General features: G+C 42.4%; 1 protein-coding gene across 6 annotated transcripts in view; it reads left to right on the forward strand.

Moving 5' to 3' along the window:
* LOC141575153 (uncharacterized) overlaps positions 1–27,460 on the forward strand; it is a 195,240-nt gene that overhangs the window by 108,373 nt on the left and 59,407 nt on the right. Inside the window, exons 26-28 of one of the 6 annotated variants that reach the window (XM_074353758.1) lie at positions 206–326; positions 3,488–3,641; positions 25,852–26,000. The gene's annotated coding sequence lies outside the window, so the exon portion shown is untranslated. Of the gene's footprint in view, positions 1–205; positions 3,642–6,553; positions 26,001–27,460 lie in introns of all 6 variants that reach the window. The other 5 variants (XM_074353754.1, XM_074353755.1, XM_074353756.1 and 2 more) reach the window with 5 other exon arrangements.

Consider the following 27,460-nt stretch of genomic DNA (forward strand, 5'->3'; position numbering starts at 1 on the left):
TAATTAACATTTAATAAATATGATGCTTTGTTGAAAAGACAGTTATAGTCAGAATATAAGTTGTGAACACTTTGAAAACGGTTTCATTACTGAAATTTCATTAGGGAAGATTTAGTTTATCTTATTTATGCCTCTCTTTAATAGTAACAGAGAAACAAGACAGAAAAAGCAGAGGATGATTTCTGTTCTTCCTCTCGGCTTGCAGGTGCCCTCACCTCCAGTGGCATCCATCCAGACACCAGCACTGACACTGGCCGTGCTCAGAACTGCCTCAGCCCTGAAGACACAACTGGCAAATAGAAGGCGGCCACGCCCTGTTACAGCAGGTGCTCTCACTTTGTGGGTCCTTATGTAACTGCGTGGTTTTAATCAGGATCGCCCGTTCTACATTGTGTGGCGATGCTGCCGTGTCTCCTAGTTATTGTTTCTGTATGTACTCGTGTATTTTTTTCAATGTGTGGTACTAGACATCTAAAAATGTTTTTTTAGATGAAAAATAATGTGTATTTAATATAAAAGTCTGAAAAAAGGGGCAAAAGGGTCTATCCTGATCCCACTACTCAGAGATAATAATTAACACTTTAAAATCTATTTTCTGTTCTTTTCATCATTGTGTATATCCTCTGTCATAAAAACCAGCGAGCACTCTGTGCCTTTTACTGTGTGGAGACCTCCATTTTCCATTGTGCTTATTTCACGTTTTTCTACAATATTCTATCCCCCCTAGCATGATTTTTAATGACCAGTATAGCATTCTGCCTTGTGGAGGCATCTTCCATTTTAGTTCGGACTTAAATAAACTTTGAAATTCCAAGTATACTTAACTGAAGTACTGAAAAGAGAACTGTGGTGGTACCAAAAAGCCCCTACATCCATTCCCCTTTTTTCCTGAGAGTAAAAACTGCTGAAAATGTGGTGTATATATGTCATGACCTTTATGCCTATGTCATATATATATACACATTCATACATACACGTATATCAGAAATCTATCTATATGTGAGTGTATATATGCTTTGTTGAAAAATAAGGCCATACTATGTTTTCTGCAGCTCAGTTTATTCACTCAGGTGTATATCATAGACTTCCTCCCACTCCAGACTCACCCGGTCCTTTCAGATAGAGTAGTGGGGTCTCCTGATGTGTAGGTTTGGTCTCTTGTGCAAGGACACCTTCGGTGGGAGAGTACTGTGGACAAGGCCTTGGACCACGCCGAAACGCTGACCCCTTAGTGCCTACAGCTCGCCTTGATTTACGGCATCATTGTCTTGATGGTGGATACTTAAGTTTTCTCCATTTTCCACTGTCAGAAATGGTGTTTGACTGGCATCCTTCTTTTACAAACATTCCTGTGACCTTGAATGAGTATTCCTTTAGTTAAGGTTTCTGGAAATTCAGTCCCTGGATGTGACAATTACATACATCACAGGCTGCTTTCAAGTGACTCTAGAAATTCCTTCTCCTGTGGGGAATGAAAAGATGTAGAATAACTTATGTAACCAATTCTCTATCGCTGGATATGATTTCACTTGAGCTTTTCTTCCCACCATTGTAAAAAGTGCTGTGTAAATGCTCTGATGAGTACATGTTTTTGAACTGATTTTTTTTTCTAAGTGAAACTATTCCTAAAAGTGGAGTTCAGTGTGTGTGTACACACGTTTTTCAGAGTTTGCATATCCATTGATATGTCGTCCTCCAAAAAGTTCGCTAACAGTTTGTTCTCTCAAAGATGGACACTAGCTAGAATATCTTTTAAAAACATTTGCCAATATGATGAGCAAAAGTGCTTTTTCTTTGTTTTAGTTTGCACTTGATGACCAGAGAGGTATTGAGCATTTTTTACTCATTAGCCATCTGACTTTTAAAAAGTGAATGATCCCTTTTGTCCTTTGCACACATTTAAGTGAGGGAGCTTCTTGTTGCTTTGTGACAGCTCTTTGTATGTTATGAACATTAACCCCTTGTCTTCATCAACATGTATCACAGAGCTTCTACTTGTCATATCTTGCCTTTCATTTTGTTCAGTAGGTTTATTTTTGTTGTGGCCCAAAATAATCTTAAGATAGTAAATGTCTTCTCTTTGGGTTTTATCCTTGATTTTATTCTTAGAAATACTTTCTTATAATGGTATATATCTCTTCTGTAGGTTTTTCAAATCTCTAAGATGGAGATGATAATAGTACTTGTTATAGAGAGGAGAAGTTGAATTAATATGAGCAAAGAGTTATATTTGCTGTTATTAGTACTTTCTAATATTTACATCACTATCTGTAATTTTTCTTGTGGTCATTATGACTGGAATAGAATTTGTTTTTTCCAGGTGATTCTCTGATTGTCCCAAGACAATTATTGAATTCATACTTGGCTCTTTGATTTGAAATCCCACCTGTAAAAAATACTTATGTATACTAGAGTCTCTTTTTGAGCTCATGGTTTATTTCTGTCAATCTTACTTTCTTATTCCAGTGCTATATCTAACATATTGTAAAAATTTATTTAATATCTGACAATGCGATTTTTTTTGATTCTTTTTTCCATCCCTAATTTTCTTGGCTAGTATTATGACTTTATTATTCCTGAAGAATTCTAAAATACTTTTTTCAAGTTAAAAAAAAAAACAGATAAGAGTTGTCATGGGATTTTTTAGTAAGTTTTGAATTATATTTCGGAGAACGTACATCTTTACAAAACTATTTTCCTCCATACAATATGTTGATGTCTCTACATTCACACCTCTTACTTTACCACTCAGTACAGTCCTGTACTTTCTCCATGTAAAACATGGGCATTGTTTTAGAGTTTATTCCAGATTATTGTTGATGTTTTTGTTAATTTTGTAAGTGAAAATTTTTTGCTATTATATATTTTAACTGTTCAAACTGACACGTAGGAAGGCAGATTCGGTTTGTAAATACTCACTTTGTAACTTGTCATTTAAAATTGTAAGTATTAAGTACTTGTTACAGAATCCTTTCTTTTGAGGTTTTTAAAAATTTGTTTCCAAGATTCTCAAAATGGTCATAGCTAAGTAGTATAGGTGGGGAGACAGATGGAGAGAGGTAGTGTGGCTCATGTACAAACTGTGAGCAGTTTCATGGCTGCCTTTAGGCTGGAGAAGCCCCAGAAGAACCCATGTTAGACAGGGGGTGGCTTCGTATGCACTTGAAAGCCAGCTTTCCTGCCTGTATGGTGAAGCCTGGTGGGCGTGGCAGGTAGGTGATCAAGATCCGATGAAGGTCATTGGCTGCACAGAGCGCTGTGTCTGTGAGAACTGGAGACCTCTGCCATGGGAAATGCTTGGTGCCAGGAACAATGCAGGGGAGCTGGGGAGCCTGTGTGTTAAGGATTTTCCAGCCCTGGGAGTGGGAAGATGAGACTCTGCATTCAGATCTTAGTTTGAATTCATCCTCTCTTGTTTACTGGTCCTCTGACTTTTGTCAAGTTATCTACCCTCTTTGAACTCCTGTTTTCTTGTCTCTCAAAACAGGAGAATAACAACCTGCTGCTAGCATTTGTTCAGGATAAATTATCTGTGTCTACAAGATGTCACGTATAGTCACAAGCTCAGTGAGAAATAGGCTGTCGCTTCTTCTGCAACTCAGTGCTCGACAAGACATCGGGAGAAAGACAGTTCCTAATTTGTATGTTATGCCAGTAGGAACAAAATTAATGTTTTGCCTTTCCCTAGCAGTATACTTACTCCTTTGCTTCATTACCTCTCCTCCTTTCCTTTCCCTTCCTCCACCAAAAGATCCTGAGAATCTCTCAGAACACTAGATTCAAATTACTTTAAAAGTTGGCTCATTCCCTAGAAATGACAGTGACATAAAAAAATCTGTTCACATCCCAGACTTGACTGTATTTGATTTACACACACACACACACATCTGGCTACCTCTCAATTCCTGAGGGAGAAGGACCACTTTTTCTGAGTTTTCATTCACTGAGCGTGAGAGCAAAGTCTCTTAAGCAGACTTTCTCCTGGCTTCATGCATGGTTTTTTATTGGATTTCTCTGTGGCCATAGAATTATTGTCCTACTAGAAGAGAGGAAGTGGAGACATAGAGATTCTGCTTAGATATTGGTGTCATCATATTTGAGTTGGAAAGGACTTAAGACAGCATAGAGACGTAACTTTTTATGGGTGAGAATCCATGATGGTGTAACTTGGACAAGAACTTTGGTCTCCTGACATTGTGTCCACATGGATGAAGAGGCAAATGGGTGTGGGATGGCAGGTATCCTTCTTGCTTGAGTTCCAGGGTCTTGCTAGTTTTCATTGCTCAGCTGCCTTTAGTTTATGTCCATGTGGCCTCTCATGGGAATGTCACTCTATCCTGATAGATTGAGTTTCTTATCAGCAAAAAGCTCTGGACCCACTCACATTGCCCAGAGTTTTTCTGCTGACCTGCTGACACTTTATGTAAATGAGACCTAAGAAAACTGCTGGATATAAAACCCTTAATTTTATCATTTGCCCTCGAATTCCATAGGAAATGGGTGCTGTCTCAGGCTGTCTAAGGCTTGATCTGAACAAAGATAGGGTGATAGTTTGTGCTGCTGGACCATCACAAGTGGAATGGGATTTCCACCTTAGTTTTTAGAATCAGGCAGACGAGTTCAAATCTTGCCTTTACCAGTTAATAGCTTCGTGACGTTGAGGAAGAAAGTTTACTTTTTTGTGTCCAATTTTCTTTATCTGTAAATAAGTTCAGTATTTATTTTAGGGTTTTTGTTTTAGAATTGAATGAGCTAATTGCCTCACTTATACCTAAAATACTGATTGCGTGGTTCTATGCTGGTGCCTTGGTAGTTGATTACTAAGCGAGTTGGCAATGAGAATGGGGGTGGGGGACCCCTGGACCATAGAGCTTATATTCCAGGATATGCTTGTAAAAGACTGGATGTGCAGTGGGTTTTTAGTAAATGTATATTCTTTTCCTAATCCCCATTGATTGTATATATATATTTATACTAATATGTGAACTTTTTTTGTTGCAATTTAAATCTCTTTGTAGTATTTAAAATATTTAGCTATAACAAAAATACGTGAAATAAAATGATTTGATTTTTATTTTCCTTTCAATAATGAAAACAAAAGAAAATAGAAAAGAAAAAGTTTTGTAGGACTAGAAATAACTTTATTTCCATGGAATCAAGCCTTTATATTAAGTTTTTTGGTTTTGTTGTTAAATGGCATGTAAAATTAATAGGTTGTGACTTCAGTGTTGATAGCTAGGTGAGTTTCTTGTTATTGTTGTCTTTGATGAATTATTTTCACTAGATCATAAATGATGTGCATGCTACATATTGGAAATGAGGAAGAAGTGGAGACAAACTAACTCCAATGTATTTTGTTACCGAGTCCAAACTCATTCTACTTGCCGCATGACAGGCCAATAAACTGGGAGATGAGGTGTTGGGGAAAGGAATAGTGACTTTATCTGAAAAGCTGCAGACCCAGAAGATGTCAGACTGATTTCCTGGAGAAACCTCTTCCCCAAGTCAGAATTCATGCTCCTTTTATACTGCAAAGGGGAGGGGGTGTGGTTGGTTGTTGCAAACTTCTTGCTGTACGAATTGTTTGTCCTTGGTGTCCTTTGTCCTTGCAGCTGTCCATGTGGGTGAAATCATGGTGCCCCTGTAAAACCTTCAACAAAAATAAGGTTATTCTTTATTTTGCAACTTGAAACTCTCTACATAAGTGCAGAAGAGCTAACATCCTTAAAGATCAGAGCCCAGAGAATAGGCTCTCCTGTATATTTCAGGCTAAAGTCAACTTTCTTTCACAAAAGGTGTAGAGCTAACTAGTCTGAGCCTATAAAACAGGGCAAAGGATTAAAGCCAAAGGAACAGATCCAACACGGAGTCAGATTTCTTCTTTCCTATTACAATTTCTTTTTCCATCTCATAAATAATTTTAGTAAGAAACATAAGCAATTTTGTATTTTTGCTTCTTAATAACTGATAAGTGGGCTGACTACATTTTTGTGAGCAGGGATGCTGTGTGGGCCTTGGGGTCTCAGCAATCTCTTGTTGAGGGTGGTTGACCCCGCAACAAGTCTAATGCCCCCAGGAGTGTTGGTGAGGGTCCCCCCAGCCTGGGGCTCTATTCAGGAAACAGCGTATGGGCATTGCCCTCTAGAGACCTCTTTTTCGGTGCAGGAAATTTTTTCAGATACTGTGATTGAAAAATCACTCCAGCTGGGGATAATTTGGGAAAAAAGGAAGAGGAAAATTGTTTGGAGTAGAGTAGAAGAGAAATGCAGAAGATCAGGGAGGCTGGGGGCTTGGCAGCTGGGCCTAGGGAGAGAGGGGAGCAGAGGTGTGGAGGGGCCCGGCTCCAGAAACAGCTCCTGCACCTGTCCCCGCACCCAAGCCACACAGCTTTTAATTGGCCTGGGCCACTCTCCTGGCTGGATGTCACCCTGGGCAGAACCTTGAGAACTGAAGTTGACAGGTAGGCAGCACTCACTTTGGGGGTCACTGAGGACTTTGTTCAAGTCCACAGTGCCTTTTCTGGTCATGTGTCTTCACTTGCCCTTTATCTCAGGATCTGAGGAGCAGGAGCAAGGAACTCAGGGAGAGACATCTGACTGTGTTAAGAGAGGACAGACAGAGTGACACGGGAAGCGAGGACAATCGCAGCAATGTAAAATGACTTCACAACTATTGCATCAGACCTGCAGGTGTGAGAGAGCCTGAGCCTGTCTCAGAGTGCAGGGGACAAGCAGAAAGGAATGGTAAAATTTCCACTGACAATTGAAATTTTGCAAAATAGCCTGCTACTTTTGGTTGTATCACTTGAATGAATGCAGGTGTGTTTCTGTGGGCATTTATAGGTTCACTCAACCACACCAGCCCCTCTTGCCCACATCAGGGGTGGGTTTTCTCAATCACAGTGCCCTTCCTGCTTTGGGGGGCCACGCTGCGTGTCCTCGCCTGGGGCCGGGCTGCTGCAGGGCGCTGAGTGCCCGATGCGCGGCCTGCGAAACACGACAGGAACACCTCTGCTCTTGACTGAGGGCCTGCTTTTCCCCCTGCAGTGTTAGAATGCCGGTGACTCAGTTAGAAGCCTGCATCCAAGCGGTTCTTCCTTGTCATCACCATCTGGAAGTGGAACCTGAATCTTCTGAATTTCTCCAGAATGTGGTTTACAATCACCTTCGACAAGTGGGTGTGTGTCCTCTTACAAGTGGAGGTTTTACTGCCGTTTTCCTGGAACTTACTCACCACTAGTCCATCTGATTTTTCTGTGCTAGGATTCAGTATGGCCTGCTAAAAATTCTGCAGTCAGATCTTGAAACCCTGATGAAGAGGATTATTTTATTTTTTATATGATAATCTTTTACTTTCAAAATTCAGAATTTTCTGTTCTTTCACTTTTTAGGGTGGATTTGGAGAAACAACTTTGCTCTTACTGTCCTTGCGACCTGTTGCTTTATGCCTCTAACCCGTCTTCTGTCACTTTTTAGGCTGTTCTATTCGTGACCCTGTCCAGGTTGTTCATATTATAAAACATAAATTCTGTGAAAGTACAGTTCCTTTTATTCTGAAAGCATTCCACAGATACCACTGAAATCTGGGTGTGGTTTTAAGAAGACAGAATTATTAGAACATGTACTTGCAGGTTGCTAGTGCAAAATCCCCAAATCAAAAGTCTAGTTAAATATCTAACATCTTTCTAATCTACCTTGGATTTGTATGGATAAGTGAAGCAGTTTGCTAAGAACTCAAGACCAGGTTTAGAATACAGGCTTGTGTAGCTCAGCAGGTCCTCCAGAGGTGATGCTCTGCCAGAGGGTGGGGCTGAGGGGAGAGGGCGGGTCCTCCCCTCCCTGAGCTGATAGTTTCATGGCAAAGACCTTCACCAGGTGAAGAACTTGGAGTTTCTTCTAAGAACAGTGGGTTTGAAAAGAGTCTTAAAAGCATGGGAGTGACAGAATCCCATTTGTGTCAAGTAGGGAAAAGTGGCTGGGGGGCCACTGGGAGACTCATGATTCCATGTGGGAAGTATTTGTGGCTTCCACCTGAGAAGTGGGACGGTCAGTGGGAAAAAGCGAACAGATGGAAGTCATGTTACGTGGTAAAATGAAAGGATGAATGATGTCTGTGTGGGTAGGATGGAGTAAGGCCAGGGTTTTTGGGTGGATTAATACGGTAAATGATGGTCCTGCTGTGCTCTGAGGAGGGGAAGCTGCAGAGGGAGTTCTGCGGGAAAACTGATGAGTTCAGCTGTGGGTAAAATGAAAGGCTGTTAGATGTGTGGTCTGGGAGTTCAGGTGAGAGCCAGTAGTGGGTAGGGGGCAGGGGAGAGAGACCTTCAAATCATTTTACCTTGTGAATATACAAAAAAGTGTGAGTAATACACTTACGCCTCTATATTCTGGATTTAAAACCCATTAATATTTTGCTATATTGACTGCAGAGGTTCTTAATTCTTTTAATACAAATAAAATAAATAGAAGCAAAATAGTGGAGTTAATGAAAATCTTAGAGTTGACGTGTGTCCTTGTATGTATTTTGATACCTCATCTGTTTATAACCATAATCTATTAAAAGTTAAGTAGTTTAGCATAAGAGTTAAACAGAGGGACGTGACACACTGTTGGGGGTTGAAGCTGATCTTCTCGGGCAAATTATGTCGCCTCTCTGTGCCTTAGATCCATCTTCTGTGACTTCCCCCGGGCCCCTCATCACAGCTGATTTCCTAGATTAGAAGTTGGGAGGGAGGCTGCTGTAGGGAGAGAGAAGTGGCAACTGCCACGGACCCTGACGAGAGAGACAAAAACAGATTAAAGCCGATAAACTGAGTACAAACAAATACCCTCCAAAGAGAAAGAATCCCAAAGTCTTTTGAGCCACTTAGCGTATGGAAAACAAAACCACGTGGACCCAAACTTCTTGAGTATGTGAGTATTGTGGGTGGAAATGTGTCATCAGAATAGATTTGAGAAAAGGCGATTTGGTTTCCCTTGATGTTTCCGGTAAGGATGGACAGCAGAAGGGAAAGCCCCCGCTTCAAAGTGAAAGCTGCTATTTTGTGTGAAACTGACCAAAGTTTGGAAAGCAGTCATCATCAGTGCTGACAAGTGAACAGCCTTCTGGATTGGGTGGGGCACCTACTGTGACTTCCTGGTGACCTGCTGGGTAGGGGCTGGGAGATGGGCAGTAGTTCTGCCTGGTGACCCGGGCATATACCTCGGCTCTGAAGCTGCTGGTCTGACTAGCAGAACTGGGCACAAGCATTCTTCATGGGGCAGCTCGGGATGTGGCCTGGGACACCTGCCATGCTAAGGGCGAGAGGAAGGCTCCCTTGAGGGGGTGTCTTGCAGAGAGTAGAAAAATCCACCTGCATGGACGGAAGAGCCTCTGAGCAGGGTGCCGGATACACAGGCATGACTGGCCTGAGCACGGAGGGTTCGGTGAGCCGGAAGTCATACAGTGGCCGGAGCAGCCTTTTTCCTGAGAAACTGGAGGGAAAAGATGTTGAAAAGGCAGCCTGCGGACAGACACTGTGGTGGGTTATCAGTGACCGGAAAGGACTGGTCAGGCAGGCATGAGAGAACCCTGTGAGCATCCCAGATGGGGAGTCACGCTGAAGGGAGGAGCAGAGTTATACACTTTGCCACTTATTAGCTGTGTGACTTTGAGCAAGATCACCCCACCTCTCTATATATATCTTCATCTGTAAAGTGACAGAGTGACAAGCTCGTGTCATCAGAAGGCTTAGTTTAGCTCTGATCCTCTTTGTCCAGTACTGTCAGTGCTGCCCTGCAAGGTTCTGCAGCGGCTGCTCTTACCCTGAGATGGGAGGGCGTAGAGGGACATTGTAGCACACGAAGGCAGGAGGGGGGTGCTTTAAAAACAGACATGTAGCCGCCTGCAGCTGCAGACCTGCAGGCAGTTTGATTGATGGTTCTGGATAGGACTTTGGAGGCCTTAGCATCGTCTTAAGACTTGCTTACCCTTGGGGACCCGGATTGCCTTTGCAGATAAATGTTGAAGATTTGATCTGCTGGAAAAGCTGCTTTCAGATATGGGTATATATGTAACATATCGTCTAAAATAAAATGCTTTTATTTAATGTGTGGGACTTTGCAGCTGTTGGGAACAGCTATTTTGGCCTGGTCACGGAGGACACTAAGGGTCAGCAGAGCATGCGGGAGGGCAAGAAGCTCGCAGTGCTGCTGCGGGGTGTTCTCCCCAGTAGGGCGCTCTGCTGAGTTGACTCTTCTCTGAGTTTGGTTGCCAGATGAGCAGACAGCAAATTATTGAGTTCTGGTGGGATTGTATAATGACAGGAAGAAGGAGGGAACCGTAGTTTTCTGGATTAGGACAAGCATTTTGTTCTTAATCCAGTGTGTTTCATTGCGGATTTGATGAGTTGTGTCTGTTCTGGATCTGATTTGGGCTAATCTGTATATTTGGAAAGGAACCGAGATGGAATTATTGCAGACACCTTGTTCTTTAATGAATCCTGTGCAAACATAAACACGGATGAAGCATACGTTTGAATTTAGTGGTGTAGGGAAGGGTTTCTGCACATTACAGGTGAAGGCAAGGCAGAATTCCTCTTCTTTGTGGGCAGGGAATTGGGTCCACCTGTTTTTTCTGTAACGGCTTCTGAGAGCAGTTTATGGTAATTAACCAGCATTGACAAATGGTGGCACACATTGCATTTAAGAGCTGGCCGGCTGCAAACTTGTGTATTGGACAGGTGGATTTCACAGAGAAGTGATGAGGTAGATGGGAGAGAGAAGGAGCACAGGCATGGGCACCCCAGCTTCAGGTTTAAATCGGCATTTCCACACCATAGGAATTTGGAATAGAATGTAACCTCACTTAGCCTGTTGGTGAATCAGTAAAATGGGCATGATAAAATTCACTTCTTCCTGGGTTTGTTGTAAGTTGTGTCGACTGAAATAAATGATCAGCATAAAAGTTAAGAGTTAAGTTTTATTCGGTGAGAGGACTCCAGCGGGGATGACAGCCTCTCAGATTGCTCTGAGGGACTGTTCCAAAGACGTAGGGGAGGAGATAAGAAATATAGGAGCTTTACAACAAAGACCAGGTAGTTGGAACAATAAAAGATTGCTTGTTATCTAAAGAAAACCAGATATCTCAAGTTAAAGAATTTAGTGCTTTTATATTTATGGGAGGAAGCAAACATTTGGGCTCACTGTATTCATTCATTTGACAAGCACCTAGCTATCTAGGGCCAGTATCCTGTCCTTTCTTATTCTGAGTCCCCTCAGAGGGCACCATTGTGAGAGGCTGCAGAGGCTGGGCTGCAGGCCTGTCCTCGCTGGGGGGTGGCGGCAGCCGCTGTTGACTTGGTTTCAGCATTCTTTGTTTACTGACATGGTTGCAGTATTTTCATACACATTGTAGTATTTTCGTTCACGGACTGATTAAGGATAATCTACAACCTTGGAAAGCAACCGAGATGGAATTACTGCAGTTACCTTCTAGTTTAATATGCCGTGTGCAAACATAAACACGGATGAAGCATATAAAAAAGATTTGGTGGTGTAGGGAAGGTGTTCTGCACACTACAGGAGAAGGCAAGACAGAACTTCTCTTCTTTGTGGGCAGTGATGTGGGTCTGCCTGTCTTTTCTGTAGCGGTTTCGGAGAGCAGTTTATGGTAATTAACCAACATTGACAAACAGTGGCACACATTGCATTTAAGAGCTGGCCTGTGCAAACTTGTGTTTTGGACAGGTGGCTTTCATAGGCAAGTGGTCAGGTGGATTGGAGAGAGACATAGCATAGGCCTGGGCTCAGATTCAGGCTTAAATAGCCATTTCCTCACCAAAGGGCCTTGGACTAGAATGTAACTTCCCTTAACCTGTTGGTGAATCTGTGAAATGGGTATGATAATATTCATTTCTTCCTAAGTTTGTTGCAAGTTGTAAACAATATTATAAGACACATGAAGCACTTAACACACTGGCACTTAGCAGTGTTCACTGCGTCCGTCCGCCCCACTTAGCGTGTGTCAGAGCCGTAAAGGCAGCATGTGTCTGTTGAGGACGCACTGGTGGCCCCTTGAATATGTTGTGAATTTGGTGATTTCCTTTAATCCTTGTAACTGTATGTGCCATGGGCAGTTATTTTCTTGGACAGATGAGGAATCACAGGGTAAATAAGACTGTGTAATTTGCCTAAACTCAGACCATAATTTTGGGTGCAGGGTCCTCGGTTCAGCATGGGCCCCTGGGCCTTCTGGCCTCTCCGTTCAGCAGGTGTGGTCTCGCCTGTCTCCAAGCCCAGAATATCCAGCAGGCAGCAAGACATACCTGGCCCTGTGCTTTTTGAGCAAAACCCAGGAGGGGAGGCAGGTACTAAAGGGATAAACATAAAAACAGACGACAGCAAACTGTGATCAGCTTTGACAAGGAAAGGAACACACCTCGCTGTGCAGAGATGGGAGCTTTCCCGTCGGGGCTGCTCTGGGGGCGTTCATCTCAGCTAAACAAGCTCTGCTGCTGCACCAAGGCAGGAAGGCAGGGCGCGTGTGGCCAGGTAGACTGATCCTCGCTGATCGTACTCATTCACCATTAAGCGACAGCTGTCACGGGCACATAACCTTGTAGACAGATGTTGGCCATAATCATCACGTGCATTGCCTGGTAGTTGTATTTGCCCCACCTTTGAGATGAGGTCATTGAAGCTGGGGAGTTTGCTGCATGCCCTTCTATACTTCGGAAATTACCCCCACTGGTCTTTTAACCTAGACTGGTGTGGCTGTCATGTCCCAGCCCTGTGAATGGCATCACGTAGCTCCTCCCAAGCGACCCAAATGACTGACATTAATTTTCTTAATTCGTAGGAAATGGTATGTGACAATAAGAGAAAATGGTAGTAAGAAATTGTTTGGAAAACTAGAACAAAATCCAATTCTTCCCCAGCTGGGGAAGGGTACCCAGTGTCACTCACTCCACTCACTGCCTGGCATCTCCTCCCTGCCGACTCCGTGTTCAGAAGCCACTCTGAGCCTTTGAAGAACATTTTGCCTCATGACACTGTTGACTAGGACCTGCGACAACTCTGTCCCTGGTTAACTCTCTCTTCAAAGCCATTTAAATTTTATGCAGGCTCCTCAGTTCAAATGTAAGAATAGCCTCTTTAAACTTCTTGATGCAGCTCCTTAGTGAAGATATTGCGAAGGAAAACTAGCTAAAACCTGGGAGGTATGAACATAGTGACTGTAACCTCAGCACTTTGTGAAGTTCAGAATCAGAGGGGTGGGAGACTCAGGAAAGGCTTAAGGTAGCAAGGGTAAAGTGAAAGGACGCAGGCTGTGAGACTGAAACATCTCGGTCCCAGCCAGCAAGGCACCTGCGTTCAGGATTGTCTGTGTGAAGAGCAGGGTTCTCACAAAGAAAGAAGAGGTGGGATGGGAGGGAGAACAGTTAGGTTTTTACTGGGGAAGGAAAAAGTGGGCTGAACATTTCCTGGTTGAACAAGAGGACTGTGACATGATGTTCTTGTATTTTGGAGAGAAGGGTTTTGTGGGGACAGGCCTAGGGAGAACGCTCTGTGGCTGGGGAGTCAGCACAACAGAGAACCACAGAGAACCAGGGCGAAGCCAGGGCTGCTTCTGTCCCTTAGCTGGGGCCTAAGAACTCCCTTCACAACCCAGTCCTGTTGATACAAGAAAACAGATGTGGGGCATGAGAAGGGCTGTGTCCCACGCATTAGTTGAGCCCCTGGGATTTGTCCCTCCAGATGTTGGTCTTTGGCTTGGTGTAGGAAATGATTCAAGAGCAAACAACTCTTGAGTAAAGGTAGATTTACTCAGAGAGATACATTGAAAGTCAAGAGAATCACCACGAGGTGTGGGGGTTGGGTGCTCAGATTAAAAGTAGGTACACACTCCACAGACAGAGTGTGGGCTTTCTCCGAAGAGGAAGAGAGGGTTGACCGCGAGGCGGCGCTGTGTTGCTTGTTTTCTTGGGCTTGGTGATTTCATATGCTAATAAGTAGAAGGACCAGCCTAAGGGCAAGGGGCTGGGATTCCCAGGGAGTTGGCCATTTCCCACCCTGTGACATTTTGTGGCTAGCCTTGGGACTGCCATTGTGCCTGGGGGCGTGTTATTCACCATGTTACTATTACAATGGGTGTATAATGAAGCTCAAGCTCTGCTAGTAGTTAAATCTCTTCATCCTGAGCCTCAAGGCTTATTGGAGGTTGAATCCTTCACCATTTTGATGTTAATTGCTGTGGCCTTCCTTGAATGCCTGTGCTCTGTCCCCTTCAATCCTGTCTCACTGTGATGACACAGAGAGAGCAAAGGCCAGGCCCTGCCTGTGCTCCTGCATTTAACAGGGGGAGGGGTGGGGTGGACTGAGGATGACTCTGAGTGGTGAGAAGGTTGTTTCAGATTTTTGCACATGGGATATGGGGACCTTCCAGCAGTCACCGCGGATTTATCTCTCGGGCATTATCGCTTGTGTCACTCATCTTTTTCTATTTTTCTTAAAATATTTAATCTAAATTTAATATCAGGTTTTTTTATGAAAGAAATTTCTCGTTTTCTTTTCTTTGGGTCTCTTTTGGGGGGGGGTAGTTAATTAGGTATATTTATCTGTTAGTCGATGCCCTGGGGCTTTAACCCGGGACCCCGTGCACGCTAAGAACACGCTCTACCACTGAGCTCTCCCGCCCGCCCCATCATCTTTTTGTTTTTGCTTTAATGTTACAGAAACCACAGGCCAGCGAAGAAACAAGCACCACTCGGAGGGTTGGAGTACTCAGATTTATTTTGCCAGTGGGCTCAGAGGGGCTTCTGCTCGGAAGCTCTGAGCACCTCCAAGATATGCACATGAGGTTTTATAGGTTTAATTACAAGTATGGGGCTATTAGCTAATAAGGCTCAAACAACAAAAAGCAAGTAATCAGTACACTGGAGCTTATCAATTTGGAACAGATCACGTTACTGACACATGTTGAGATTGGATTTACGTGTTAGCTTGTTAGCCCAGTAAACTAACACTAAACTTCAGATTTACGAGTTAGCCCGGCAGAACTTAGATCACTAAAGCGACACTTATCACACTTAGATTTATGACTTAGCTCGTTAGCCCAGCTGAGCTTTTCCTTCACATCAGCTGCCAAGAATCTTACAGCTGAATTTCTAGTAGGCCTTTAACACCTACCCTGGCTTAATGGCATCCATTTTTATGACTTTACCTCCCCCTGGTTTCATTTAATTATTGAATCTCCATTTTCTCTTCACTCTCAATTTGTCTATTTGTTGTTATGGTTTTTAAGCTGTGTTTTAAAAAATTGTTTAATTTCTCTTTTAGCAGGAGGCTGAAAGTAAATAAATATGTAAACAAACATCACACATTAATGCTTTTATACATTCTAAGCTGTTTAGTATTTACTTAAAAACCAAATTGCCTACTAAAGAGATAACATTTTTAAATTATTTTTTAATTTTTTATAAAGGTATAGCTGATTTACAATATGATATAAGTTTCTGGTGTACAATAAATGCACAATTTTTAATGTTATGCTCCATTTTTAGTTATTGTAAAACATTGGCTATATTCCCTGTGTTGTAAGTTACATCCCTGTAGCGTGTTTATGTTACATGGAGCAGTTTGTATAAGAAAGTTGTTTATCGCAGTGTCTGGGGCATGGCTGTGTCTGACCCAGGGTCACCGTCACCCTGCCTGTCAGAGCCCAGGCTCTCACAACTCTCTGCAGGGGAGCGAGTGGAGGCAGCCTTCATCAGCGCTGGCACCACCCTCTGAGTGGCAGTGAAAGCAGTGAATGTCTGTGGACGTGCAAAGTGTTGTTCCGGGAGCTTTACTTGCACTTCTGCATTTAATAATTAAAGCCCTCCTTTAAAGAATCCTTTTATGTTTTTAATGAATAATACATTTTATTTTGATATTGATAGATTTCAAACCTCTGGAAAATTTACAGGAGTAGTACAGTAAACGCTTAGATACAGTTCATCTAAAAGGGCACTATTTGTCCTTTTGTGTCTGGCTTATTTTAGCATAAAGTTTCAAGGTTCATCCATATTGTAGCCTGAATCAGTAGTTTATTCTTTTGGTTTGATAATATCCTTTTTCTTTTTTTTCCTTATTGGTCTATTTAAAAATATTTTCATTGAAGTCTAGTCAGTTTATAATGTTGTGTCAGTTTCTTGGGTACAGCACAACAATTCAGTTATATAGGAACATACCTGTATTCATTTTCATATTCTTTTTAAACATAAGATACTATAAGATATTAAATATGTTTTCCTGTGCTATACAGTATAAACTTGCTGTTTATTCTATACATAGTCAGTATCTGCAAATCTTGAAATCCCAAATTATTCCTTCCCACACCCTCTCCCCTCTGGTAACCATAGTTTGGTTTCTACGTCTCTGTGTCTGTTTCTGTTCTGTATATAACTTAATCTTTTTGTTTCTTTCTTTTTTGTTTTTTGGTTTTTGGTTTTTTTTGATTCCACATGTGAGCGATCTCATATGATATTTTTCTTTCTCTTTCTGGCTTACTTTTCTTAGAATGACATTCTCCAGGTCCATTCATGTTGCTGCAAATGGCATTATTTTATTACATTTTTATGGCTGAAAATTAGTCTATTTTACAATTATACTAAAACCTCTTTATCCATTCATCTGTCAGTGGATATTTAGGTTGTTTCCATGTCTTGCTATTGTAAATAGTGCTGCTGTGAATATTGGGGTGTAGGTGTCTTTTTGAATTAGGGTTCCTTCTGGATATGTGCCTAGGAGTGGGATTGCTGGGTCTCATATGGGAGGTCAATTTTTTGTCTTTTGAAGAACCTCTATACTCTTTTCCACAATGGCTCCACCAAACTGCATTCCCACCACAGTGTAGGAGGGTTCCCTATTCTCCACAGCCTCTCCAGCATTTATTGTTTGTGAACTTCTGAATGGTGGCTATTCTGACTGGTGAGAGGTGAGACTTGATTGCAGTTTTGATTTGCATTTCTCTGATAATGATATTGAGCACTTTTTCATGTGCCTATTGGCCAATTGTATGTCTTCATTGGAGAAATGTTTCTTTAGGTCTTCTGCCCATTTTTGGATTGAATTGTTTGTTTTTCTTTCTTATGAAGTGTAAAAGCTGTTTACATATTCTGGGAATTAAGCCCTTGTCAGTCTCATTTATTGCAAATATATTCTCCCATTCCATAGGTTTTATTTTTGTTTTGTTTAATGTTTCCTTTGCTGTGAAAAAGCTTGTAAGATTAATTATTTCCCACTTGTATATTTTTGCTTGTATTTCTATTGCTTGAGTAGACTGCTCTAGGAGAAGATTGCTGAGATGTATGTCAGATGTTTTGCCTATGTTTTCTTCTAAGGGTTTTATACTATCTTGTCGACATGTTTAAGTCTTTAAGCCATTTTGAATTTATTTTTGTGTATGCAGTGAGGGAGTAGTCTAACTTCATTGATTTACATGCAGCTATCCAGTTTTCCCTACACCATTTGCTGAAGGGGCTTTCTTTACTCCATTGTATGTTCTAACATCCTTTGTCAAAGATTCAATGACCAAAATTTTGTGGGCCTATTCTTGGTAATTTTGTTTATCCGTTCATTGATGGATGGACATTGTTTGTAACTTTGGCTGCTCTGAATGATACTGCCATGAATATTGATGTGCAAGATTTTATGAGAATATGTTTTCATTCTGTTGGCTGTACAGTTGGTCCGCCATATCTGTAGTTTCCACTTCATGGATCCAGATGGCTGTAAAGGGACTCGAACAACCTTGGATTATGTTATCCAGGGTGGGGTGTTCCTGATCCAACCCCCCGAGGATACTGAGGGATAAATCTATATGTAGGAGTGGAATTGCTGAACCATATAACGCTAACCTTTTGAGGAAACACCATAATTCTCCAAAGATGATACACCATTGTCCCTTTCCACTGGCTGCGTATGAGGTTTCTCTGCCTCCTGAACGACACTTATTATTGTCCATATTTTGATTATAACCATCCTAGTGGGTGTAAAAAGCGATCTCATTTTCATTTTGATTTGGCTAGTGATGATGAGCATCTTTTCATATGCTTATTGGCCATTTGTATATCTCTTTAAATCCTTGGCAAATTTAAAAATTGGGTCTATTTTCTTGTATTGTTCAGTTGTAAGCATTTGTTATATATCCTGGATACAACTCTCTTATTAGATACATGCTTTGCAAATTTTTTCTCCTATTCTGCAGATTGTCCTTTCACTTTAGATTTTTAAACATTAAAAAAAAATTCTTTATAGGGGAGGTAATTAGATGTATTGATTTATTTTATTTTTTTGCTAAGCACGCACTCTATCACTTGAGATACCCCCTCCAATGTCATTTCACTTTCTTGATGATGTCCTTTGTAAGAAAATGTTTTAATTTAGATGAAGTCCAGTTTATCTGCTTTTTTCTTCTATCACTTGTGCTCTTGGTATTGTATCTAGGAAACCAAAGCCTATCCTAGGACCACAAAGTTTTATACTGTGTCTTCTTTTAAATAGTTTATACATTTATTTTTTACGTTTCTATCTGTGATCCATTTTGAATTAAATTTATTTGTTATATAAAATATGGGGGTCCAGATTCCAGATTCATTCTTTTCCCTGCAGATACCCAGGTATAAATGCACCATTTGTTGAATAGACTCTACTTTCAATGAAGTGTTGTTGGCACCCTTGTGGAAAACTGAATGTAAATGTAAGTTTTTCCCCCTGGGTTTTTATAGTGTCTCATAGATTTATTAATCCAAACTTATGACAGTACCATACTGAGTTGAGTACTATAGCTTTTTAGTACACTTTAAAGTGAGTCCTCCATCTTTGTTCTACTTTTTCAAGATTGTTTTGTCTGTCCTGGGCCCCTTGCACATCCATATGAATTTTGGGATCAGTTTTTTAATTTTTGCAAAGAAGTCAGCTGGAATTTTGATAGGGATTCCACAGAATTTGTAGATCACTTTGGGGAGTCTTAACATTTTTAACAAAATTGTCTACCATTCCTTGAACATGAGATGTCTTCCATATATGTAAATCTTGTAAATTTTATTTCGGTGATACTTGAAAATGTTCAATGTACAAATCTTGTAAATTTTTGTTAAATGTATCACTCATTTAATTTTTAATGCTGTTGTAAATGGAAAGGCTGAGCTTCTTAAGGGTGGGACTATATATCAATTTGTTTATTTCTAGGATTCCCACACAGCAAATACTCTAGGTTTATATTTGCTACATAAATCTATCCACAACTCTTCTGACCCCCATGTTATAAGAAACCAAGACTCACGTTAATCTACCTGAACACCTAACTGGAAGTGAGAAATGAGACCCTTGGTTGAGGCTTTGTGCAGTTGATACTGAGAGCTTATTCAGGATGGCTTCATCTTAATTTCTTTTAAACAAACCTTTTGGTGTATTTAGTCAGATACATTAAGAATATGGCCTTTTGATGTGCAGAGGAGCTAAGACTATAATTTTCAAATAATTTCGAGTGAGAGTTTTGTTCTTTAAACCTAATTTGCATCAGTCTTTGAAGATTTATGTTTCAGGAGCTTTGACTAAAGAACACCTGTCTTTATTCAATAACGACAACTAAATGCTCAAGCAACATGTAAGAGTTTGAGCAAACTGCCCCCTCCCCGTAGTGCTGGTTGGCTGCAGCTGTAACTGGAGTCAGCACTTACCTCTCCCAGTACACTTGTGCTGATCTGCTCAAAGGGGTTCGTCCAACAGTTTGTCAGTCTGTTGGAGAAAGCCATAAAACATTGATTTAAGGTTGCTGGAATGCAATATATTCTTATTAATATTAAGTAAGCACATATTGAGTGCTTACTGTATGTTGGGAATTGCCCCTCAGCCTCACATGAATATTATTTCTCTTAAAACCTCACATATTTAATTGTTATTCACACTTTACAGATAAGGAGACTGAGAATTATGTCTTCTCTCTTTTGGGGGGAGCTCATTATCAATGACAGGAAGTTGTAAGGAAAAAGATATTGATTCATCCTGAGAAAATATTTTTCTGAGAGTCAGCAATGAAGAGGGTGACCACTGAAGAGGGTGATCATTGTTCGATTGAGAAGAGCCCAGGGTTGTACATAGTCAGCATCCCTGTCCTGGACACGGCACGTGTAGGGCTGTGTGGTGGATGAGGCGGCGAGGGCGCGCAGGGGACGCGGATGCCGGGCAGTTGGGCTGTGCTCAGGCCGGTGGGGCTTTCTCCTAAGGGCAGTGGACCATCATGGACAGATTTTTAGTAGGGGAGTGGGGTGCTCTCGTAGATCACTTTTGTCTTGTAGAATGCTTAGAAACATTTAGAAGTCTCGGCAGGAGGTGATGTGATGAGTCACAGTAGGGTGGCTGCGAGGTGTAGCAGTGTTCAGTTTTCAAGTGGTTTTCAGTCCCAGGTTTGTGGCTCAGTAGCCGTGGAACTTTGAATGATGCACTCAAGGAAGTGAAACAATTTATCTAATCAATTAAAGCAGTGATGTACCGACTTCCCAAGACTGCTGTGGAGATCCAGTGAGATTACATGTGTGCAGTGTGCAGCGTGGTCCGCAGCACAGAGTCAGTGCTGAGTGAGTGCCATTGAGTACCTGGTAGGACAGTTGTGGGTGGTGGGACTCCATGACTGAGGAAATCTGGGCCCTGAAGGTGGGGTCCAGTCACATCTGTGAGTGATGGGCCTGAGCTGGGATAGGGAGGGAGACCTTGTCCCCCGACCAGGGGCCCTGGGCAGGACTGCTATTGGAGGAGAACAGTGAAGTCAGCTCTTTCAGGTGGAGTTTGAGGTGCCCTTGAGACATCTAAGTGCAATGTCACGAGCTCAAAGAAGAGGTCTGGGACCGGCCTTGCATTTTTCTATAATCTCAATCCCTGAGGATGCTGAGGTTTGATCACTGAACGTGAAGACATACTTTACAGGACAAGTGAATAGTAGTATCATCTCTGTCATCAAAGCTCATGTCTCTTTATTCATCACTCACTTTGTTAATTGGGTACTTACAGAGCTCACTTTACAGCCCTCACTTGGGTTCAGGCTCCACAGTAAAGAGCTGGTGAGCCTCCCTCTTTTCCAGAAGAAGACACATTTAGCTGGTAGCATTCTGTACCTCGCCAGACTTAGAATTTTAGTTTGTTGTATTAATTCTATTTTCTGTTGGCCATCTCCTGACAGGAGAGACGTTTTACCTCATGATCATATTTCAATTAGCTGTTACTGAGAATTGCTCATCTGATCCATAGTGTATGTATTATATTAAATTTGTACAGTATTTATCATTTTTCTGTCTTTGTCCTTTAATTTTGTATGCCCCTTCAATGTTCTATCCTATTTGGGGCGTTATTTTTTTTTAATTAAAAAATGTCTGTTAGCAGTTAAGAAAACAAAAACAAAGAAAAATGCACATGATATCTAAATTTAGAAAATATCTAGTGTGTTTTCTGTCTCGGCAATGGAGTGTTCTAGAATCTCGTGAAAACCTTCATTACACAAGTTCCTTGAAATTCTGATTAAGAAATAAAACCTTCCTTCCTCATCTTTCAAGCTGCACAGCTAATTGTCAAGAAAGTGAGGGGAAATCCTCAGAAACCAAGACAAACCAGAAAGCAGGGATTTTGGGAGATAAGCGAGCCTTAGAAGCCCTGGGGTGCCTGTTGGCTCCTGAACTGAGTTTTAGTTGCCCTGACAGGAGGGCAGGAGGTGAGCCCGATTCCTCTCACACTGGGAGTTGGATGGCTGATCATATGTAAGGGCAAGCCCATCCCGAGAAGCCTGGTTTACTAAAGGTTGAACTAGGAAAAAAATCCTCAAGGCAAGAAAGTAAGGAATGTCAATATTTTTGGAAGAGGGGAAAAATAACAAATCCGAAGTAAGGATATAGTTTAATGCTGTTCTGGCATGAGAGTGACCACAAACTCCTGGCAGAAAAGCACAGCTATTCCTGGAATGAGAAGTTGTGTTTTGAATGGATCAGTGAACAGCCATTCCGAAAAAGGCCTCCAAAGTATTGTGGATCAAGATACTGGACCGCAAACACCTCTCTTCCAAGGGTCATTTAAATAACCAGAAATGTTTTAAAGGAAAGAAGCCACAATCATATTTCTATTTATTGACATTACTATATGCTAGGAATTCAGAGGTAACTATGTGAAGGAAACTTAGCATAGAAGCTGTGGATGTGCCTGCACGCGGGACATTTCACAGAAGTGACCGGACTTATCTGCAATCAGAAATTCCTGCCAAGGGACTCTGCCCATTCCCAGGGGAAACATTGCTTGCAGACAAGAATGTTTATTAGTTCCTCAAAAGGAACAGGCCTGGGAAAAGGAGAGTCTCAGTGTAATTAAGATAAGGAAGCCTTAGATGTAGTGCACATGCGTCAACCTAAAAAATGTTTACTCTCTGTGCTTGGCAAGAGTTACTCATTTGTGTAGATGGTATAAAAAATAAAGGAACTCGAATCTCGGGAGACATTTTGCACCACAGCAGCTCTGTGATTCATTTCGTCGGCAACATCTATGGAGTTGTCCCCTATTTTATGGACCTTACTTTCTCTTTGGGGAGACAAACTGACATAGTCGGGGTAGAGGGAGGTGTTAGTCTGTTGCAATTAGCCAGGAGAGGAGATTAAGAAAGCAGTGAAGGGTGGGTGAACTTTTTAGCTGAGGACAGACAGCCTTGTTCAGTTGACTTTTAATTGCAGGCTTAATGAGTAGTCACTGGAGGGAATAGATCTTACGGAGGATGGACTTAGCTCAGGCCTCTTTAGAATGGACACGTGAAACTGGAGAAAGACAGTCAAATCTGTGCAGACATTGAAGTTCACTTGAACCTGCTGTATCCCTGAGCCAAAGATCGGACAACTAGAAAGCACTTCTTGAGGACAGAGGAGTGGTTTTTAAGGTTCTCGAAGAATGAATCCCAGGGAACTGGGATGGCCAGTTGTCAAACTGTGACTTTGCAATTTGGACGGTATATCCACCAAGGTTATTGGCATTTTATGGGTTTCCATTTCTCGTTAATATATGTCAGGTAATGAGGATGTGGACACACGTGTTTGACACCTTGTCGAGGTGACTTTGGGATCCTGCCTAGAAGCGCGGTCCCAGCTGCGTCTGCGTCAAACATCTTGCTGCCTATCCCGCTCCCTGGCTCCGTGATCACTGCAGAGTCGTCCCTTGTTAACCTGTCCATCTCCTCTGTGACATCATAACCCATGAAAATACCGGAGCTTTTTAACTTGGCTTTCTTAAAGTCAAAGGAACAGATCTACTATGGAGTCAGATTTGTTCTTTCCTATTTCAGTAGTGCCATGGAGAAGTAAGTTTGGGCAGCTTTTTGTAGGGTCCTGGAGTATTTCTCTCTCAGCGTCTGGGTGCCTCTATTGAAAACCCTTCATAGCTGTCTGGCGTGCTGTAAAACCACTCCACCTGTTTTGCCCTGAAGATGTGTTCAGTTTATAACTCATCTCTAATCCTTGGAAAACAATTCAATAAAAACTCAGTTGGTTTTCCACCAGCCATGGGCAGGGGTGAGGGATAGCATGTTGTTATTTTATAAAATAATAATAAGAAGAATAAGAATAAGAATAAGAATAAGAATAAGAATAATAAATAAATAAAATCAATAATAATATTATTAATAAAATCAATAATAATATTATTAATAATAATAAAATTAATAATAATAAAAGAAGTTTTAAAAGAGCACTGGGCACATAGGAGAGAGTCAATAAATGCTTCCTGGCTGAAATCAAATTGATGGCTCAGTGATTCCATGGCTGCTGTATTTGCTGAGCTTGTTACTCTTTGCTCCATTACACTTTTTTTAAACTGAAAAAGAAATACATGCATATGTTCAAAAACAATTCAAACAGCACAAAAATACACAAGTGAAAGAAGTTTTCCCTCATCCCCTGTTCTTCCAGCCGTCCCTGGAGATGCCACTGTTTACTATCTTTGTGTGCTTTTCCAGATATGCTATGCACATTCCCAACTATGTATGTAAATTCCTTTAAAGTTTTAGTTATTTTTAACTTAAAGGGATTTAAAACCTCAAGTGGCTTCTGCCTCGGTAATAGAAAAAAACAAACCTGACTCCATATTAGATCTGTTCCTTTGACCTTAACCCTTTGCTCTGTCTCCCAGGCTTCATCTTGCTTGTAAAACAATGTTGCCTAGAGCCTGAAATATACAGAAGAGCCTATTTTGAAGGCTCTGACCTTTAAGGATATTTAACACTTTTTCATTCATAAAAAGATAACAAATTACAGAATAGAAAATAACGTTTGTTTTGTTGGAGGTTTACAGAGATTTGACCCAGGCAGATAGCTGCAAGAACAAAGGATTCTAACAACAAGGAATTCCTACACCAGGGAGATTGCAACAACCAAGCACGTAGGAAAGGAGCCTGAATTCTGACTTGGGGAGATGGTTTTCCAGGACATTAGTTTGCCATCTAGCTCTACAGAAACTTGCTTTTCCATGCCCCAGCAGCGGGTCTCCCAACTTATTGGCCTGTCCTTCACTGAGGAGAATGAATTTGGACTCGGTAACACTCCTTTCTACCTAGCAAGCTGGGTACTGGAACTGAGGACAGCTCTCCCACACCCAGGAACCTACTGTGAGCCCTTGATGGTTCCACTTGGGTTAGGTGTGTTTTACCCAGGAGGGATGGGACTATGCACCAACACTCAGGCAGTCTGCTCTGTCTGGGGCTCTGATCTTGTACCTCCCGCTCCCCGCAAGGCCAAAACCTGGGACAGTGGAGCTAAGGCAGAGATCGTGCCTGCCTTTTTCCCAGCCTGTAAAAGGGGAATATGTACACTTCCCAAGGTAGTTCTGAGAGACAACACCTGCTGGTGCTTGGTTCCCAGAGCAACAGGAAACCCAGCTCCACGTGTGGACAACGGGTGTGATCCCCGTAGGGTTTCAGCAGAGGCATCGCCTGGAGGGCTGGACCAGGGAGTTAAAACTTGAGCTGCGGGCATTGAAGGGTTACAGAAAGGTACAGAGGCAGGTCTGCCGCCTCCTTCGAGGTGCCCCAGAAGTAAAGCTTTTTCTCTACATCTCTGCTACTCCTCTCCCCTCTCCAGAACCCTACCTACTCTCTGCTCCTCCTGTCCATCTGTCTCCCTCCACTTTTCCCCTCCTCTCCTCCTCCCCCATCTTCTCCCTCCCTCGATGCCCCAGCCTCTATCACAGAACCAAGAGAGGATCTCTGGCCCTCCTGCGCATGCGCAGTCGGTGCCAGCTGGACCGGGGGTTGGAAGCCCCAGCTCCGAGCTGGGAATCGGCCCCAAATTCTTCTCAGCTCTGTCGACCGGTAGGCCTTTAGCTCCTGCCCGGTTCCGGGGCCTCTGGCTGTGGAAATGCAAGGTGGGGGGCTCCCGGGAAAGGGGTCAGGCGTCTGCGGGAGGGCGGTCCTCGCGTCAAAGCCCGCGAGGGCGCGAGTCAGCGTGTGTTCAGCTGAATTGCTCTGGCCAGACCCCTCTGCCCGCGCCACCTACACCGGCGCCCTGGCCACAGCTGTCCAGGGCCAGGTGTGCACCTGCCGCCTCTCGCCCCAGCCGGGCTCCCCTCAGTCTGCGGCTGGCGACACCTTCCCCTCTCCCGCCCAAGAGTCCACTCCTCCCGGGCTTCCTCTCCTTGGCCGCAGGCTCGTCCCTGCCCCTGGGAGGGCTTTGTCCCGGGTGGGCGGGTTCTGCGGACCCGATCGGGGGCGGGCGGCTGGGGCTGGGTCTGGCCTCAGAGCGGGGCTGCAGCCCGCGTCACCACCCCCACTTTCATTGCCCTGCGACCCCGGGGCTGCCCTCCTCTCCCTTTCCAGCTCCCTGAGGACCAGCTCAGCGGCATGCGCGCTGCTTCCCAGGCTTAGAGCCTCAAGCTGTAAAGCCCAGTTTCTCCTGATGGAGTCTGGAATACTGAGCGCCAGTGCTGAGGGAGTTTCCGTCTCCCACCTCAGTGTTTCTGCCCCAGGTAAGTACCTTGAACACTTTCAGGTGTTATGATGGCGGTGCTTGTTGATGTCACGTGTTTTTATAGTGCCAGGGATTACAGTGTTGAAAGCAGGGCTTGGTTCAGTTAAAAATGAGCTGAAGGCATGAGGCTGTGACATGCTCCTTCCTTCCCTCTCCCAGGGTGAAACATGTGACCGTCGATTTTAAAAACATAGTTACAGTCCCTAACTAGCCCAGCCCAGCTAGTGTGTGTTAACAGGAACAGCACCACCAGAGGCGTTGGAGACCCAGGGACATTGCAGTCCTAAACAGCTCCTGGCACAGTTTAGTTTGTTTTGGTTTTTTGTTTTTCTTAAATTGTGGGGTAGACTAGTTGTATAGAGGGAAAAATAATTGTCAAGGAATATTTTTTCATATAACAGCTTTATTGTGATATTGTTCACACACCATGAAGTCCACCCATTTAAATGGTACAATTCAGCAGCTTTTAGCATATTCACAGTGGTGCAAACATTATTATTCCAGAACGTTTTCATCACTTCAGAAAGACCAGTGGAAATGAATGACCTATCCACCCCTCCCCAGTGGTGGTTCTAAAGAATTTTCTTGCCTGTTCCTGACCATAAATTAACTTGTTATATTCCATGAAATATCTGGTAGGAATTCTAATCAGAATTGCATTGAATCTGTCTATCAAAACAGGAAGAATAATTGTCTTTATGGCATAAACTTCTTCTATCCTTGAATATATCTGGGACCCTATCTTTTCATCTCTCCAGAGCCTGGCCCATGGGAAGTCCTCACTAATTGTTGGGCTTGTGAATGATGAGATTCTATACATCATTAGTTGTCACTGTAGCTTTTCACAGAAGAGAAAAGTAACCTCAGTGTAGCCAAGTGACTTTCTGATGGTCAGAAAGAGTGACAGTCAGTGCTGGAGTGATCCAGTGGACTTGGAGCTTGTAACCAGGATTCTCCACCACCTACAGCTAAGGGGATAAGAGTGTTCTTTTATTTTATCTTAATGGCGTTGATTTTATTTGTACTTATTTTTTAAAATTATTTTTAATGAAGTGTAGTCAATTTACAATGTTAGTTTCACTTGTACAGCAGAGATTCAGTTATAAACATATGCATATGTATATAAATATGTTTTAGATTGTTTTTAGCACAACACATTACAAGAAATTGAATATAGTTCCCTGTGCTATATACTAGGTCCTTGTCATTTATTTTATATTTATTAACGTGTATCTGTTAATCCCCCTTTTCCTGCCTGCTAACCACAGTTTGCTTTCTAAGTCCCTGAGTCCATTTCTAGCAGCATCATTTTTCCTACTAACATACACTGGTTGACTGATTTCAGCTTCAGAAATTCCATCTTATCTGTGGGCACTTTTCTTCTGGTGGGCCTTTATGTGGTTTGCACACGTAATAGAGATTTGTACTTGGGAGAAATCCAGGCCTCGTGTAGTCCCT

Source organism: Camelus bactrianus, chromosome 26, assembly GCF_048773025.1.
Source record: "Camelus bactrianus isolate YW-2024 breed Bactrian camel chromosome 26, ASM4877302v1, whole genome shotgun sequence".
NCBI lineage: Eukaryota > Metazoa > Chordata > Mammalia > Artiodactyla > Camelidae > Camelus > Camelus bactrianus.